The sequence below is a fragment of the Zonotrichia leucophrys genome, chromosome 10 (assembly GCF_028769735.1).
Source record: "Zonotrichia leucophrys gambelii isolate GWCS_2022_RI chromosome 10, RI_Zleu_2.0, whole genome shotgun sequence".
NCBI lineage: Eukaryota > Metazoa > Chordata > Aves > Passeriformes > Passerellidae > Zonotrichia > Zonotrichia leucophrys.
Window position 1 is genome coordinate 7,381,459 of NC_088180.1, and position 6,806 is coordinate 7,388,264.

Consider the following 6,806-nt stretch of genomic DNA (forward strand, 5'->3'; position numbering starts at 1 on the left):
TCCACATTCATAAGGCACTCTTGCAAGGTAGTGTTAGTGTGGCTTGAGTTGCTGGCACCAAGGGGAAATGTGTGCTTTGGTCTATGGAGGGCTGTACTTGGATTGCACAGTGGCGTGTAAACCCATGAGCGTGCCTAGCACAGTCTGTGAGAACAGGATGGAAAGGCATTGCCACAGAGCAGGAACTGGCTACACAAAAATGAGAGAGGATAAATATTCAGGTTTTCATGCCAAAGAGAAGGCACTTTTTCAGACTTAGACTACATCCCAGACTATTGAGGTGCTGAGATGAGCTGGCAGGTGACAAGATTTGATGTTTCCACAAATCCCTTAGGCTCATCAACAAAGAAAAAGAATTATCACAGAGACATGAGACAACATAAATGAAAGAGAATCAGAAAGATACAAATTTTAACATATTGTGGGAGGAAATACTATTAATATATCTCACTGCATTCTAAACATGCTTTACAAGGAGTTCTCAATGAACAATTGACAGACACCCTTTATGCTCCACAGTCATAAAAATACAAATTAAAACTCCCAAGGTATGAAATGGAATATAATGTAGAAGATAATAGAAGCTTACTTTAGAAATTGCTGGTTCACCTGAAGTAATAATGGGTTTTAATTGGAACCTCTCAGCTGTAAATTTGAAAGAATTTGTCTTAATGGTTGGTAAAAAGGATCGAAAGATCCTTTTTAAACAAACAAATCTCTGAATGGAAATGTCCTAACAGGAAAGATTTAAGAAGGTAGAAATCTTGGAGCTGAAGTCATGAGCTTTGTAGATTTCAAATTATTAGATGCTTATGTGCTTAATAAAGACATCCAGAGGAAGTCCAAAACAATTGCTTTGAAATATTTTGACATCTCCAGAAATACCAGTCTGTATGTGTGGATGCAGCTGGTATTCCAGTAAACAGAATTCCACCTCTGGGGTTAGGGATTGCTGTGCCAAATGGGGCAGTGGTTCACGTAGTCCATACAGTGTCTCTGGCAACTGATGCCTCTTCTCTAGAGCAGACCTGCATTATTATGTGGTCACAGAATAAATGGCTCTTCGGAAACTGTTCTAGACTCAAGAGACAGAAGCTCCATCTGAAGTCAGAGTTAACCAATGCTTGGATCTTGCTGCTCTCCTCCCTCTCTTAAAAATGGTACAAGTTGAGCTTGGATAAGGAGACAAGATTGAAGAAAAATATATAGTGAGGCTTACAAATTGGAGCAACTCTGGGAAGTTATTCCAAACTTAGGAAGGAGCAGGGAGCTGACTGTGTGTTTAAGATGTTTCTGAGTTGGGATCCACGAAATAGTTAACAATTAACCTGAACGTGCCCAGGCCCGGGCTGTGCTGTCCTTGTGCTGTGTTTGTCTCTGGCTGCAGGAAACCTTGGCCAGGTAGCCATAACAGAGGAGCTGCAGGCAGCTCCCACTCAGTGCTGGCAGTGATGCCACTTGGGTGTCCTTGCCTTTTATCTCAAAGTGCAGCTGGAAGTTCTCATGTGAACATCCTTTCTGACTGACCTTTGAAGTAGTGAGCAGAGGTTGTTTTCTGGTAGGAAAGTCCTGTAAAAACTCAAATAAGGTGGCCTTCCATAGGCAAGATGTGTGTGTGGATTGGAGCCCATTCTGTGCTGCACAGCTGAGGGATCTGAAGGGATGTGAGACTGTACTGTCCTCTCTTTGTAGTGCTCATTCCAGCAAATGGCATTTTAAGCATTACTTCACAGGATCTGAGTGCCTTTGTTACTGCTTTTATAACAAAACAACATCTTCTACTGCATGGTTAACATTACCTGATGAAATTGCAAATCTTTCTGTTTCTTTTGTTCTTCTTACCCAACTTGTTAAAAAAAGAGAAGGGGGTGACATACAAACTCAGAAAAGCCAGATTAATTAAGTCAGAAGTGAACTGAGGATATGGAAAAAACTGTTTAGAAAGCATTTAGTGCAAAAAAGACAGCTGTTTCTTGCAGATTACAGTGTTTAAATACCCTAAATAAGAGACTGTCTGATATGCAGAATACATAACTGAATTATTCTAATTCGTGATAGGTTATAACATTTCTGCCATGTGCTTTGGGTACGTAGGAAATATCCTACCAGTGATGTAAATACTTGAAATGTGTTGGAACATTTGCATATCTATTCTCCAATGGCTTTGTCGTGCCTCCTCCTGAGTCTGTTCTTCCTGGGCCTGCCTACCCTTTTTCTATATCTGGTAATACCTCAGTTCTGAAATCATTAAAAGGCTCCATTTTTGTCCCTGTGGCTCATCTTTTCTCTGCTGTCAGCTTCCTTTGAAATAAACTGCTTTCATATGGATTATGATAAGTTATGTATCATTGGAACTTTGCCTATCCACACTACCTAATTAGATGATGCCTATTAGAATAAAATTGCAGTGGATCTCAGGCTGCTGGTTCAAGCAATGTTAGCAGTATCTGCTGATCCAAAGCATAGGCTGCTGTTTGTGTAGGGGGGCTTTGAGTCAGATGTTAAAATTGTACTTGAAAAATTGGCCCAAGGACTGAAATGAGCCTCAGCAGCTTGTGAGCTTCATTTTAACCTACCTATGCATACAAGGGGCCACTTTTTGATGGAACTGTTTTTAAAGTTGCATATATATTATACCAAATAAGCTAAATGTGCTTTTAAAGCCTTCATATGTGGTGAAGGTAGGAAGAAGAAGATACATGGGAAGCTGGAAATACATTTCTATTTTTTCAGGAGTTGATAGCCTTATGTTCACTTATTAACTTGTTGAAGTGCATTTTTGTGATGACTAAACAGAACAGGGCATTGCCTGCCTGCTGCTGGAGCTGAGTCCATCTGTAGCCTCAGGTTTTTGAAGCACTCTGTGGAGGAGGTAGCTAGTGGGAGAACCTGTCCTTCAAGAGAAGCTGTCCCTGCAGCCTTCCTCAGGTAGCCAGCCTACCTATGCCTTCAATCAGTACTTTTCAACATACTTATTTGGAGAGCTATAGGGCTCTCTTTTTGCAAACATTCTTTTGTTTCTAGTATGGATGGGAAACCACAGCACTGTAACTTATCCTACATTATGAATTAACTGATAAAGACTTGGTCATCTCCTTCCCCTATCAAGAATACCCCTGAGTGTTCTATTTGCCTGCTCTCTATCAGTACTTCAAAAGGACACTTGTTCCAAGGGCTATGATAATCATTTCCCAGAGGGATCATGCCCAAATCCTCCTTGCTCTGAGACAAGAAGAGGCATTTTGAAATGTGTTGTTTAAAAAGCTGTGTATAAGCAATGATTAATTCTGACTGGAAAAAAAATCTCCTTGATTCTATTTAAAATTGCTTTGAAAAATTAAAACCATCTTTCCTGCTACATATGTATGGATAAGAATGATGATGAAGTGCCTGTGTCTAAGAGGCCCTGCTCAAAGGTTCTTGGTTCTTGCACCAAAAACATAAACTAAAATCTGCTCTGACAAGGATTAATTGTGGACAGCAAAACTAACACAAGGGCCTAAAATGGCTGTCTCTGAAAAACCAAAATAGCAGATCTCAGTGTTTATTAATAAGGAATTGCTGGAGAGCTGTTATGAATTATCTGAGGTTAACCTTTTATCTAAAACAGTAGCTGTATGATAATAGGAAGATATTTGCATTTCCCTTTGCTTTTGGCAGAGGTAATACTCTAATCATTAATAAATATCATTTTACAGCATGTACAAAGCTCTACATTCTTGTCAGTCAGCCTGGTTTTTAGGAGCACCTTCTTGTGGGATTACTTTTTATGCCAGCCAGACCTTAAGATATGTGGACATTTCTTGGATGTTGTACTATTAAGTGTAGTTTGTTATTATCAGTAATTAATTCCCAGTGACAAAACTTTCAAGATCATTGGAAGCCAATCAGTGGACCAAGGATAACACATTGAAAATCTGTGTACTCAAAAATATTTGAAATTAAAAACACCTCAGAAGTAATTCAAACCAACTAATAACAGCAATTATTTACTATTGCCATTTTCCTAATGAAATAAGAGAGAAACACTCTAAGAAGGAGCTTCTTGTGTGAAACTGAGATGTGGGAAGATGGGAGTGTGTTAGTGATGCTCAGTCACACACCATACCAGAACACAGCTTCTCCTGGTCTTAGCAATGTTTTAGGCCCTGGCAAAGAGGATACAGCACATACTACTTCATACACATATGGAGAAGGATACTCTCAAGGTATTTAAAGAAGAAAAGCCCAAATATGTAATCCCTGGAAAGTTCTTACTTGTCTAACATTGCGACGGGTTGAGCTGTTAGCAAAAATATCCATAAGTAGTGTGTTAAACATGGGATCACCGGTGGATAATTAATCTGGGAGCAGTTGGCTGGAGCTCATCACTTCAGGGTTTCTGTTCTGGCAGCTCTCCTCCCCCTCAAGCTGAAAATAGAGAGAAGAAGATGACATCTGAGTGGTGGTGATTCAGACAAGTGTTTACCATTTCATTCAAATGCATATGCACAAAATGAGTGTGACATTCCACCTCCACTATAGTTGCTCTTCCTACTATGCAGGTTTGCTCATCAAGACTGAGATCTTTCCAAAAGAAATTGCTCGTAAACTGTTATACAAGTCACAAAAATTAGGAAAAACATTTTTTATGTATTTCTCTTCTACCCTGTGAGAGTTGGAGAGCTCAGCATCTTTCCTGGGAGGCAGGGAAGAAGGGAGCTGGCCCAGAGCAGGTGTTGGTGCCTGGGGAACACAGGCCCACGCTTGGAGGGCAGTGTGAAATTTTGTCTGCAGGTCGCCCTGGAAAGGAGCTACTTGAGGAGAGAATTTCTGGTTCACATCTGGTCTGTCCCTGGGTGATGGTCACACCTCGCTGTCATCCTGCAGGAGCTGCAGGGCTTGAGACTGCTGGAGGCAGTGGCTTGGCTTCAGGCAAAGCACATGTATCCAAACAAGGAGATGTTTGCTTTTAAGGGAAAGAAGAAAAGCTAAGGAAAACAGAACCTGTGACTTTGGAGAACTGAGAGTGAAAAGGAGTAGGAAGGGGCTGATGAAAACCTGCAAATGAGCTAAAAGCAGCCCAGTTGCAATGCAATGCAGAGACAGCTGCCAGCCTGGAGTGACTACCAGACTGAAGAACTTGCTTACAAAATATAAATATAGGCCTTCATGTTTGGATCAGTTTTGCATCTCGTTGTCATGGTGTTTGAAATCAGTATTAATTGCCAGGATCTGGCCTGCATTTAACAGTAAAGCCAACAAGAGTGTTAAGTCTTGGGCTCTTAACTCATCTCTGCATCAGTCTCCTTACTGACACATTGCCTTAATAGTAAGAAATTGATATTATTAGAATAGCAATAGATGTTTACTTCTCTTAGTCATAGCAATGACTCATGACCAATATAATGTTTTTCTATGAATTCCCTGTTGTACAGATTTCCATTTACCTATCACTGTGACATTGTGAGTGGTTCATAACATTTTCTATTGTATGACTCAGTAGAACAAAAGACAATAGGACAAAAATCTGTTTCTGCCATTTGCATCTGGGTTTTTTTTGTTTTATTTTGATTTAGGGGTTTTTTGTTGTTGGGTTTTTTTGGGAGTGGTTTGTTGGGTTTTTTGTTTATTTGTTTAGGGTTTGTTTTATTTTGTTTTGTTGCAGTTAAAATGACTTCTATTCCTTTGGTTTAAAGGAAGAGCAGCAAAGATAATGTATCCAGTTTGATTTAAAATCCGCTGTAGCAAAAGTGTATCCTGCTACTTGATGTCCTAGCTTTTATCACTTAACCATCACTATATCTAACATATATTCTTAAATCAAAGGCTATTGTGATAATCCTTTGGAATTCTGAAACAAATGTCCTTTATCCACATAATTTCCTCCTTTAAAAGCCAACACTGCTTTGTTGATTTTTTTTTTCAAAGTAATTCAGTATTATAGTGTAGAGATTCTCTTTGGCCTAGGAAAAGCATTTATGATAAAGAAAGACACAAACCATATTACCATTAAATGTATATAAAATTCAAATCACAAATTGGATCTATCAGGATGAATGCCTTCAGCTTAGAGATGCGATTTTTTAAAAACTTTGTACATTTTTAATCTTTCATGGGACTGAAGGTTAATTTAGGTGGCAAGAGAAGTCAAATTTGTTACCAGATAAGAGCTGACTATTGGGATGGACTAATAAGATAAAATATTAACAGATTTTTAATGGTATGGATATACAAAGTGTTCCATTGCACTTAGATGATCCAGATTCAGGTTATTCTCTGCAACTGAAAATCAATTATTTGCTTTCAGAATATCTCTCTTCCACTAATAGTTTGTAATAGCATAACACCATAAAATATTAAATGCTGGAGATATATATCTAACATAAGAACTGAATGTTTGTTAACAAACATATCATGGTTTATGTTCCCCCATTTTTAAGTAAAAGGATAATTTGGGTGAAGTGATAGATATCTTGCTGGAATATTGGAGATAACTATTGATCCCACTGAAAATGCACATAGACCTTACCTTAATGTATGGATGCCTCTGGGTATCAAAGCCAGAAACACAAGTTCTGTGTTTCAGACCTGTTCATGGCAGGTCATCTGCTTATGGATTTGGGCATTGACTGACTAATGCCTACTCTCACTCAGTGGTCTTTCCACACAAAAAAAGAGTCAGTGCTGTGTTACTCTGCTACTTAAAAAATGTAATATAACAAAATGAGTATGTTAATGTCCTGTTGTAAGTTTCAAAAGGGAATTATTTTAAATTTCAAAGTTATTGAAATGACACATTACTTAAAATTTGATGTCCTACAAAA